The sequence below is a fragment of the Micropterus salmoides genome, unplaced genomic scaffold, assembly GCF_014851395.1.
Source record: "Micropterus salmoides isolate LMB-PRFRI ecotype aquatic unplaced genomic scaffold, ASM1485139v1 Ms_hic_scaffold_19, whole genome shotgun sequence".
Lineage (NCBI taxonomy): Eukaryota > Metazoa > Chordata > Actinopteri > Centrarchiformes > Centrarchidae > Micropterus > Micropterus salmoides.
This window is the reverse complement of record NW_024041039.1, coordinates 26,745,247-26,757,855: the sequence shown is the minus strand read 5'-3', so window position 1 is coordinate 26,757,855 and position 12,609 is coordinate 26,745,247. Positions and strand designations below refer to the sequence as shown.

Genomic DNA, 12,609 nt, shown 5'->3' with positions numbered 1-12,609 from the left:
TCTCACCCATGATTCAGTTTTCAAGAGCGCCGCATGTGGACCAAAACTGAAACTTAACGTTAGTGAGTGACATCTGCAGTGGTGCATTCACTGTCGGTCCGTAATGTAACATTTCCTGCGTGTCCGTTCACGTAATACCAGATGACCTCTCCCTCACCGTTTCTCTGTAAAATGCTAAAGTGGGTTGCCATATATACTTTGGAAGGTGCAACTATACCTGTCCGGCCCACCCAAGTAAAGTATATGTAGAAAACAATTAAGTTAGTGCAAGCTGTAGGCCTATAGGCTATTTTGTTAATATTACACCTTATAAACCCCTTTTCTTGGTATTAAACAATACCAAGAAACAAAAACACCAGGAGACTGTTGGTGAAGGCCAACCAAGAGCTGGCATTGATTTACACAGAGCCATGGAGGTGTCATTTGACTCTATTTGTTCGCTACTAGTAAGTAAATACATCATCTTTTTCTGTGTGCGTGTTTTGTCAGCTGTTGGGGGGGGGGCTCAGCTTTTCTTTGATAAAAGTAGGGGGACGCCCAGGGAAAAAGGTTGGGAACCACTGTTCTACATGTCTGTGTGTGTGTTGGTGTGTGTGTGAAGTAACTTTGCTCAGCAGCTGGCAGAGCAGCAATGAAAGGCAGCCTGCCCCAGGGTCCTAGTGCCCGACCACAAAAATCTAAATCTAATCCATGTTAGCGTACCCTAGGTTGAATCAACAATACAAATAGACCACAGTGTTGCATTGCTGCAATCACACACAAGCTAAACTTTATTCAAAATATTCAACTAAACAACAAAGATACATGTTCAGAGGAGGCAGGTTAGGTCCAAAGTGTGCCCCTTTGGGTGGTCCCGGCACAGCCCCCCTGTTTGCTCTGCTACAGCACAGATAGATTTGTCTTGGAGAAAAAATAATGAAGTGAAATACCATGACATATAAAGTGAAAGTACATCCTTCTAAATAACAATTGTGTGGTTCTCACCAACTTCGTCAACAACATCGATGTCTCAGTGCCCAAGGTCCTGTAGCTGCAAAACAAATACCTATTTCATAACCCCTCCACCACTGTGCTTGACAGTTGGTCAGAGTGTTTGTGGTGATACGCTGTGTTTGGTTTCCGCCAAACATGGCGCTGTGCATAATTACCAAACATATTTCTGAACTTTTGTGGTTTAATCGGATGCAATTTTGTAAACCTAAGTTCTTTTGCCATATTCTTTTTGGAGAGAAGGGGCTTTTCCATAGCCACCCTTGCATGAAAGCCATACTTGTTTGGTCTTTTTCTAATTGTGCTGTCATGAACATAAATATGTAATGTGCATCCAGAAGCCTGTAGGTCACGTGATGTAGGTCTTGGGTTTTTGTTTATATGTCTGATCATTAAATTGTCTGACCCTGAATAGAATTTGATTGGCAATTGTCTTCAAGGCCAATCAACGATCCACCTCACTGCAGAATAGTGAATTCCAAATTGTTTGAAGATGGCCTTATAACCCTTCCCAGATTGATGAGCAGCAATAATTGCTTCTCTGAGGTCATGGCTGATGTCCTTTTTTTCTTGGCATGATGTAGACACACACCTGAGTGATCCACACACCGCACTGCCAAAAGTTCTGCTTTTATAGAGGTAGTCGCACTCCTTGATAATTAACTAATCTTGTGCATTTGATTAGTAACACCTGGCAGTTAATTACTGTCTTAATGACTGTGGAAGTAGGAAGGGTGTACTTATTTTTCCCCATCAGGTTTGTGAACTTTTGGGAAACAATGGCTGTTTTTTTGTTTACTGTATATAAATTGGTGAGGACCACACAACTGTTATTTAGGCCCTGATGAATAAAAACATTGAATTAAAGGAGGCTGTGCTTTCTTTTTCTACATGACTGTAGAGATATATTCTTGATTTAAAAAGTAAATCATTCAACGTCAGACTTAAACAGAAATTCAGTTGTCACGGTTGGTGTAAGCAGTGTAGCAGGAACACAGTCAGGACCAAAAAGCAAACGATTGAGGGAGATCTGGTGCAGTCAATCTTATTTTATTAGGTTATTATTACTTATGCATTAATGTAAAAGCAGAATGTCTTAGTTTTTTGAGGTGGAGCTCATTTTGAACTGTTTTGTGTAGGACCTCAAGTAATGATAATTTTCATTCATAAAGTAATAAAAAGGAAAAGCAGCCAATCCTCACATTTGAGAACTAGGAAGCCTGAAATGTTCTCACATGAAAAATGACTTAAGTGATTTTCAAAATAATTGTCATTAATTTTCTAATTATCTCAAAATTGTAAATAGGGTACTATTGGATATAATTTTTAACAAAAAGTCATATTTTATATGCTCTTCATATTTTTCGTATGCAAAAATCTTGATTTGTAAAGTAACTAGGAACTAAAGCAGTCAGATAAATGTAATGAAGTAAGAAGTACAATATGTCCCTCTGAAATGTAGTGGACTAAAAGTATAAAGTACAAGTATCTCAGATGTTCAATACTTTTGTAAATGTACTTAGTTACATTACATTAACACTTGTGAATGCTTAGGTTAGCATGTAGCACTGGAGCCTGTGGTTAACTGAGGATGTATGGATGAACAGTGTCGTTATACTTTGCAGAGGGAAAAACTCACCTCAAACTTTTTATCCCCTGAAGACAAAACGCATCAAATCTTTTCTTGTGACATTCTTCACCAAATCTTCTTAAAGCTGTTCTGTCACATAGCTTCAGTCAGCATTTGTGCTGCCTGCACTACAGTGGATGATACTGTATATATCACTTCAACGGGACAAACTCCCAGCAAAACCCAGAGCGTTCTGATTTACAAAGTTGGATTAGGGTTAAAATATCTCCCCAAACTCTTCCTTTCTCATTCTATGATTCTCTCTTTCTCTGAGAAAATTGGCACCATTTAATGCTGTCACTGCAGAGCTCATTGTCCCCCATTATCCCAGGGACAAAGCTGCCGTGACATTGAGTTAATCCGTGCTTGTTTCAATTTTGCTTTCAGGGGAAGAAAACAGATAAGAAGTTCAGGTAAGTGATGGCAAGGAGGCGCCATACCCCAGGCAAAAGGGACTGATTGGGAGGGTGGAGAGAAAGATAAAACGCAATCTGCCAGGCGAATTGGGTTGATTCCCTCAAAAATGTCAGGGACGTGTTGGGCGTGCTTGTGAAGTTTTCTCTATGGGATTGATGGAACGCTCTTCTAAAGACTATAACTGCTTGCCAGAATGTCGGTCACTCTTACTGTAAAAAAAGACAACCGCAATATTTTATTAAATCTAGGGCAAAGAAACTAGTGGAGGCAAAGACTTTCTCCCTCTTTAATATCTTCCCAATCATCGTCACTATGAGACATATGGTAATGATAAAACACTGCAGTGAGACCTCAGTTAGACGTTTTTAGATGGAGAACTGTCAGTCTACAAACTAAATGTGCTCTTCCATTAAAAGTTAAACTATCATCTGTAATGCTCACTGTCTCAGATAAGGCTATATCCTGGAGTCTAATTATAGCAAGTCCAAGTTAAATGCTGCATTGTGTACCTAGAAAGACACGTGAAATCACTTGAGTCATTTCAGGTCGGACTTGGAGACATGGAGAGAGCTGCAAACTGCTAATAGCTGTTTCTACCATATCCTGTTTATAAAGATGGCTCTTAACTTCATCCCAGTGAACAAAAGTGAAGTGGATACTGGGTGTTGCCATCTTGCGCTGGTGATGTCATTTGGAGCCAGAGTCTGTGCAGTAGTGATTGAACTTGGGGCCATGGTATCGAGGTCATCCATCCATACACCTGGCCTACTCAATCGTAAGCAGGTCTCAGCCGTCAGTCATAACGTGAAACCCCCTTTTTATAGCATCAACAAAATTAATTAAACCAAACTTATTGTAAAAATGAACACTTAAACATACATCAGCGTGATAAGAATTTACTAAAATGACAGAAACCATCTTTGGGAAAAATTACTTTGATGTGTACTTTGATTGTTTTTGCTTAAATATGGAATGAAGCGTGTCCCGTATTTGTTCTAATGGAACACATCTTTCAGTTTACAATTACGGGATGTTTCAGTAATTGACGGGAGAGTTAGCAACCCTATTTGGGGGCAAAGTAATCTTTTGTGTTGAGTTTGTGTTGACATATGTCATTGACAAATAGGAAACCTTGGAGGAAACAGAAAGAAAATTGTTTTTCAGAGAGTAGCGTGACATGGGTCCATGGTACAAATACTTTGCTTAAATTAGACTATCTAGTTATAAAAACTATTTTCTTTGTACAAATGAAAATCACCTCAATTCATAATCAATAAAATGTATCCTTAGGGTTTTGGGCTACAGCCTTACACACACATTTTTTGTGAGGATTGGCCAAGTGCAGAGGCAGGTTAGGACCCAAACGCAAGACTCAAAGAAGCAGGAGCCTGTTCTTGTGATTTATTAATAAAACTTAAACAGGCTTACATGGGTTAAAGGCAAAAGTCCAAACAAAGGTAGTTTACAGTTAGATCCAATAGGCATAATCCAAAACGGGGAGAATGCAAAGACAGGCACTTGCCATATCATATAACAACGGCATTTAAGCAGAAAGTAAAGAGCAGGGCAGGACCAAGACTAGGTGGAGCACATGTGGTAATCCAACAGAACACCACACACATAAGCAGGGTAATAAACAAAACAGGAAACAGGACTGGCACTAAACACAGAACAGATGCAAAACAAATCACAAACCAGGACATGACCAAATACAGAAATCACAGAACCCAAACCAAAATCACAACACTATAACTGGCCACAGCAAGACTGAGACAGGAAACCAAAACCCCAACGGTTTGAGAATTTACCATTTTCCCATGATAGTTACTTGTGGCCACAGTGGCAGAAGTTTAATTTTAAAGACATTTGTGAATGTATTGTGCCGTTCACTGACAAGCTTGCTAAATGCAGCTAGCTTGGAGAGCTAGCCTGAACATGATTGTAACTGACTAGTGCTGGCATGTTCCCAGCTGGCTAGCATGTCAGCTGTTACATTGCTTATAGCTACAGTAATTCACCAACGAGCCCTTCAAGTAGTCACCACCTTGCCAAATTTCTAGCACTTCCTATTTCATGAGGACGCTCAGAGGACCTTGCTGTGTCACTTTCTGGTGTGACCGGGCCTTCATAAGATACATTAGAAGATATGCAGCACTTGAGGCCAGGATGTTGGCCAGCCTTAAATTTGAGTGCTCAAAGTGATCACCCTTGCCACTAGATGTAGGGGGATTTGCCACGTGTGAGCAATTCAGAAATTACACTCAAAGAAGTGAAAAAAAGACAAATACATCACCATTATTGGTCTTTAATACAGAAGTCTGTCTCCAAAAAATATCTGTGCCCATCTGTCCCATCTGCTATGATGGGAACAGTGAAGTTGTAAAATGCCTCTTGATAGCATATTATTTGCAAATTAAGCAATTAACTTGAAATAGATTTATAATGTGCTCTAAGGTCACATAGCGTTTGTGCTGAAAAATTAATCACGAACATTTGCTATGCTGAGAAGACATATCACATTTGTTGAACCTGGAAATTGCTCCTCCATCCCATCTCAGCGGGATATCAAAAAGATGATAGCAAGTTAATATCACTGTGCGATCTATTGATTGCACTTGTCAGTTTTTACAATCTTGCCTCATCTATCGGTCTGCACTCCTTCTGTCTCATTTAAGAGGTTCCTGGGAGCCAAGGTGAGCCCGTCCTCTACCTGACAAACTACTGCTCCCTTCTCCATTCAGTCCTCACTGCTTTCAGCTTTAACACCCCACTTACAGCAGCACACGAGAGCTGTATCAAAGTTCACTAATCCTCCTCATTAAGGCAGGCCCCAAGGCTCTCATTACTGTACATCTATTCCCACATGCCTTGTACCAGACTCATGGCTTTTATCTTTGGCAGCATGTGCAGATGTCATGAATTTGTCATGTGCAATATAATATGTGTGTCAGGATTTTGATGTCTCTGTCAACTGCAAGACCAGATAACACATGGGAAGGCAGCTCCATCTTTGTGGTGGAGAGGAAATTGCATGGATTGCACTCTTGCTGCTTGTTATAGACTTTCACATAGGCCTTTAGCACTCAGTGTATTCACCTACATTGAGGCTGAAACGTTTTCCTACCTGTCTAATATGCCTTTATAAGCTTTTCAGAATCAACACAAGTTGCAGGGATAGTTATAATATTGCGGGTGAATGTGGGGTTTGATACTCCAGGTTCAGCCTCAGGGCAGCACCCATCTCTGTATCTACTGCTGTCATTCTTTGTTTTTTTGTTACTGCAGTATTCTTATACGAAACTTACCCAGTGGTTCTGAGAGCAGAAAAACAATATGCTTTTTATAGTAGGAAAAAGGGAGTTTTCTTGACAGAGCATGATTCTGTCCTTCAGCTTGTATAAAGGTTGTGGCAGCATGACAAATGCTCAGGGGCTCTATATTAACCTCGCTTTGAAGTTATTCATATAGCCCGTGAGCTCTTTGGATTTCCTTATTAAAAGCCTTTCTGATTCACCTTAGAAACAACTGAGACCAATTGGAAGCTTCGTCGTCGGGGGGTTGGGGGGTGGGGGCAACCAGCATCTGAAAATCCAGACGAATCCTCTGACAAATGGTGCTAAAGCTCCAGTGACAGGCAGCGGGAAGATAGGTTTGAAAGATACAAATCATCCGCTGTGAGACTGAATCACCAAGTTCAGCAGCTTTGGCTCTCTTTCAGAAATATGCTCTGAGTGATGGGGTGTTCCATTTATAAGTGACTTGTAGTAAGCATTTTTTTTTTTTTTTAAATCCAAGAGGGTGGAGGGGAATGGATGCCTAATTCTTCAAAAGAGAGAGGAGTTAAATGTGTCTGACAAGGCATTAGAACCAGGGGTAGCTTAGGTGATGACAGCTGAATATTACTCAACAGATTTCTTTCTTCATACGCTGCATAAAATTTTGCATATCATTGTGGTGCAAACACCTTGTAACACCAATTTGTAGTTATTTGTATCTTTATATTTTTATGAACATATCCTTTATCCTTATGTTCTTTTATGGGACATCATTGGATACATAACAAAAAATGCATGGGTGCTAAGCTAAAAATAAGGCTGTTGTAACTGTACAATGACAAATGCAGTGTGGTTCCCAACATCTTCTTCTTGTTCTTGTGTAGAATGTATTTTTAATGTAAAATGTAAAATGTTTCATGTGAAAAGAGAATGTTTTTACTCCGGTGCCACATTTTAAATGGAGAAAGAAAATATGGCAGAGTTTAATGATTGATAGAATGAATAAATGATAACACCCTGTAGTTCATACAATTTCACTTTCACATCATAGCTTGGGATCATGATCATGGTGGGGGAAGACAGCTGGAGGGACACTACACCTCGTACACACAAGAGGATTTTCAAATGTTAAACGATTTTAAAAATGTTTGATACCACAGACATAATAACAGAATTTACCCATTTTTAGTATTTTAATCATAAGGAAGCACACACCAGATGGTTGAGTGGCAATTCCAGTGACTTGGGATCTAACAGAACCTCTTGTAGTAACTTCAGAAATAAACACGAGTGGCTGTGGGGTGTATACTATGTGTTTACTACTATAAAAAAAGGAAACTGCGGATGAACTCATGACTGAGAAGACAGAATCAGCATGGCTTATACATTTTAAACGAGTGTACAACATTAGTTAGTGACTTTTCCCAGTGAGAGAAGCAGAAGTCATTTTGGGTTTCTGCTCAACATTCTCTCGCTGTCCTTTTCACACTACAGGAAATAATCAGTCTCCCTGATTTCAAATGTTTGATATTTACAGTTGCTGAAGAAATATTGTATGCCAGGTTCAGGTGTGAAGAAGTTTCGGAGCCTGATGAAGGCTTAACAAAGCATGGTTTATTGAGCCCGGCCGAGGAGTGCCAGCATACAACATGTCAACAGTCTAATGCCAACACCAAATCTGAAGGATAACATCTTTTGGTCCCTTTTATGTTTCTCTCTCCCCCCTAGTGCCTGTAGGTTTCTCTATTAGGTCATCCTTCACCTAGAATAACTAATCTATCTGATGTTTAGACTCCAGTGCTTCGTCATATTGGAATCTCTCACTATCCGTGAGTTATACTCTAATCTGTTGAGTCAGTGAGTTCTTTTAAACATTCTTGTAGGAATCAACCTTGTAAGATTCCCAGAGCACTGATATCTGCTAGCCTGACGCCTGAGCTACTGTCTCTAACTAATCAGTCTATTGTTGTCTCCCTGACAAGGACAAGTACATGTGAGAAATACCTAAAGCTAGAATGTCAGAAAACACTTATGAGGTCAGCTAAATTACTCTTACCTTTCCTTGTTACGTCAGCAAAGCCCCTTAAGAAATATTCTCAACAACAATTATGAAAAGAAAAAGCTCCCTCGAATTTCCTCATGAAGACTAATGGGAAGAATGGTTTGGATTTGGTGTGGCAGGTCTATGCTGATCAGTGCTGCACAAAACTGAAAGCCAGTTTCTGTGTTGTGATGAGATTTTAATATCTCATGGAAAATGCATGTCACAATGATAAGAAATTAATTCAGTTATTACTAAAGACAACAAGTTAATTAATGGTTTATTGTTTGTTTTGTTTTTATTGTTTAAACATGCAATATGTTTTTCATTTAATTTTGACAGAGTAAATGAATACATAAGGAAACACATATAACAATGTGCATTCAGTCACAATCAGTGTTTTGACACGGAAGATATCACAACCCAAAATATTTATTTATTTATTTCCAGTTCCTAATAAATCACCACTCTTCACATCTCTGCTCCTTCGTCTTTAATGATACATACGGAAAGATATGTATTATAACTCAATATATAATAATATAATCATAATAATAATAACTTAATCCAATTCACCCGTGCCCTTCTATATTCATGCTTAGGTTCAAAGCAACCAAACAGATCCTTATATAGACCATTATGAAGGCAACAGATCACAGCTGTGTTCTCGCTGAATCACCACATTCTGAAAGTAATTTTAATGTTCATGCTGGTTATTTAAAAACATACTTCAATTTGTAATTTGTCCCTGCATGTATACTCAACAAAAAACAGCAGTTATAGGAATTGCGTAATGAACACAAAATACTGTATTAGTTCTATTAAAAACCCAGAGTGTACTTTTTTGAATGTTTTTGATTTTTTGGGTTAAAACCAAACAAATGAGATTGGAAAGTAATGTGCAGAAAGGAGAATGCTACCAAAATAATACAAAACAAGATTATTCACACAAAAAACTAAATTAAACAACTGAAATTGGTTTCTGAACATGTTCTGTAGGACTTTAAGGGTCATTTTAACCAAATGAGAAAAACACTTTCCTATATGAAAGATACAAATATTTAAATAAATCACATATCCACGGGACATACATTGGGACACACTATGATGTAATTATGGGGGCAACAAACAGCAAGCAAAATAAGCAAAATAAGGGTAGACAAGAATTTGCTATGTTACACAGTTTACTTTATAGGCAACTACATTTCCTGGTCTTCTTTAAGAAATAGGGCTTTCTCCTTCTTGTAACCTCTACATTTCACTGAAGCCGTGGTTGAGATACAATCTTTCGACCACTGTTTGAGCACTTTTTATGGCATCAATGGATTTTTCATTTCAGTGCTTTATGAAGTTGCTGTAGAACAGTGTATGAAACATTTTAAGTGTGTTAAACAAAAGAATCAGATTTTTGAAGCAACAAGAGGTTCTTGAGTTTGTGAGCTGGAATGCACCACTTATTGCCCGCAACACAGTGCCCGCAGCTTTTACAGGTTTTTTCCATTGCTAACAAGCGTTTACCTAAACTTAAGATACTGTATCGAAACCCTTAACACAGCAATACACCTACCTCACACAATTGGCCAAATAGTACATTTTCTGCTCAAAACCTCATTTTGTTCTTTAAACACCAACTCTACATTTCAAAATGCAAAATAACATACACACAAATTCTATCAAAACACAGCAAACCTGACTCAAAATCAAACCCTTCTGTCAAAACACTAGCACATTTTCTTTCCAAGAGGACCAGATCAATCATAGCACAACAACTTTCTAAATACACACATTTGATGGCATTACAACAACTGCGTTGCTTTTCATGTTTCAGCTCTACCTGCATGCGGTAGACAATGAAATCCATTGATTTTTGAAATTCAGTTTCCTTTGTCTGTAAACCACCCTACATTTTTGGCTTTGAGGGGTTGAATGTGTGCATTTTTGGCAACAAACTATGTAAAAGTGAGTCATCTTTACTTTATAGAATGTAGTATAGGAAAAAATGTAAGTGACACGATTACAGAAGCAAAGTTTTATTAGCAACATGGAATTGCAGCCAGGGATCAATATGTGTAAAAATACTTTCAAATACGTTCACGTTCCTTCTCGGCCGCTATACTCCTCCCACGAACACCATCTGGCTCTGCCATCCCTACACAAAGCAACCTCAGTCCCGGCTGTTCTCATCTGTAACATTACGATGGTGAAACAAACTACCACATGCCATCAGAGCAGGGGGGGCCCCTCTCTAACTTGAAGAAGCTCATGAAAACTCATCACATCTTATAACATCACTAACCCCTAACCTCTGCACTTCCTGTGATGTTCTTCTTCTAACTCCTTACAATTCTCTTTTATTGATTGCACTATTCGTTAACTCTTACTTCTTTCCATAGGTATTTACCCTATTGATGCTGGGCGTGCTACTGAAATAGCTCTTACTAGTATTAATTGTCACTTTTGGATCTCTTACTTTAACACTGAAACACTGACACACAGCCAAGCTGAAAGAATAAGGCTGAAATTGTCATTTCTAAGCAATACATCACTGAATTGGAATATACATGTAGGCTAATTATAGTAATATCTACTTGTGCCTTAATGATGGGGCACAATTTTAAGCCTGTTAAGTAACAATTTCCTGCATGTGGCAGCTGCATCTGTGCTGCTTTTAGCTTGGGTTATGTTTTTAACTTCATCGTATTTGTCTACAATTATAGTTTGCTCTTTATTTGTAAAATATACCACTCTGCTGCCAGTAGACTTGTCCATGTTTGCGATTGGTCATCTGCTGCAAACACCGGCCCTTTTATGTGAGTGCGATCATAGCCCTAATGCTGCTGTTAGGCTTACTGGAACCAGACAACTAAAACATATCCTGTTTCTGATGAACTTGCTTCGTAGTACAGGCCCCTGTAAGGACTTTGTTTGAGATATTACAGTTTCTCTCAGTCACTTCGGTGCATTTCTCGAATCATCCTTAACATTTGCAAAACAGTAAGTGCATTTCTCGAAACAGGTAGTACAAACGGCACAACACAGTGGATTACCTGCAAAAGCCCATAACTTGCTCAAAATCCTTAGTCTATCTCTCAAAAGCAAATCTTTATGTCATTGAACTTGTCAGTGCCATTAGAACGACAAGTCCTTGTGTCTTGTTTATGAACAAGCAAGTCAAAATGTTTAGCCATCTTGTCAATCTAACAGTGTACATTTTGGCTAAGATTTTGATGACAATGACTGAAAATGCACAAGGCTGCACTTTTTTTGTATGGCATATATCACTTTCACCAGTACAAAGGTATACATTGCAGGAGAGAGGACAGGAATCACAGCTATGCTTTTACTGTTCGTACTGTAATTTGTTGACATGTCATTGTAATACAGAAAAGAAAGAGACAGGACTGCTGCATGGGATATAGTACACCCTTTTGGCTGACGTTCCGGTCTGTTGTATCACAGATTCTCTTCCACTTCCCAACAGATATCTTCATCAATTCAGGACACATGTACAAAAAAATTCTTATAGACATGTATAGAATGTCTATCTATATTTACAGTCATATATATATATACATAAATGTATACGGAAGCCCTAATCAAATATTTTTTTACTCATCATTTTCTCGTGGTTTCGAGATAACCATAATGGTAATTATAGTGTGGTTTGTTGTATCATTGGTTCGCTCACTTGGTAGAGCATAGGACTTATATATTTAAGGTGGTGTACTCAATTCTCACTGAAGACTAAATTTTTCTTTTTTATATTTTTCATAATCCTCTTCAACAGAGTTCTTATGAAAAGACTGTTTCACATGCTCACCTTACTGTAAAGCACGTGCTGGACTTGGTCCACATCCATCAACCTATGGATTTTTCGGTTCCCCATCATTCCCAGGCAGAGGAAATTTCTTCTCATTCAAGGGAATCCATGAGACGTTACACATTTCCTGACGGCTTTTGGAACCTTTGAAATAGCCTTCGGGAAATGTGCGATTGGATTCCCCTCAGTCTCTTCGTAACAATTTTGCTGAAGAGGATAATAAATAACACAAAAGAAGAAAAAGAAAGTCAACAAGAAGAGGAATCAAACTAATCAAACTGAGCCCTGTGCTCTACCAACTGAACTAACCAGTGACACTGGTAATTGCTTTGAAATTATCCTAAAGAAACACACCTGCCAGCCCGTGTATTCAGCCATGGTTTGTTATCTTGTGATCACGAGAAAATTATTTATCCCGTTCTCAGGGGAAAACAAC

General features: G+C 38.6%; 1 protein-coding gene and 1 long non-coding RNA gene across 2 annotated transcripts in view; one reads left to right on the top strand and one right to left on the bottom strand.

The window, feature by feature from the left end:
- Positions 1–12,609, top strand: part of LOC119911022 (leucine-rich repeat and fibronectin type-III domain-containing protein 2) — a 144,326-nt gene that overhangs the window by 77,593 nt on the left and 54,124 nt on the right. The gene's annotated exons all lie outside the window — the stretch shown is intronic.
- On the bottom strand, positions 739–1,596 carry LOC119911023. Its single transcript, XR_005445737.1, has 2 exons — positions 985–1,596; positions 739–900 (listed from the first exon to the last, which is right to left on the bottom strand). It is a non-coding gene; the product is annotated as an uncharacterized LOC119911023 (long non-coding RNA).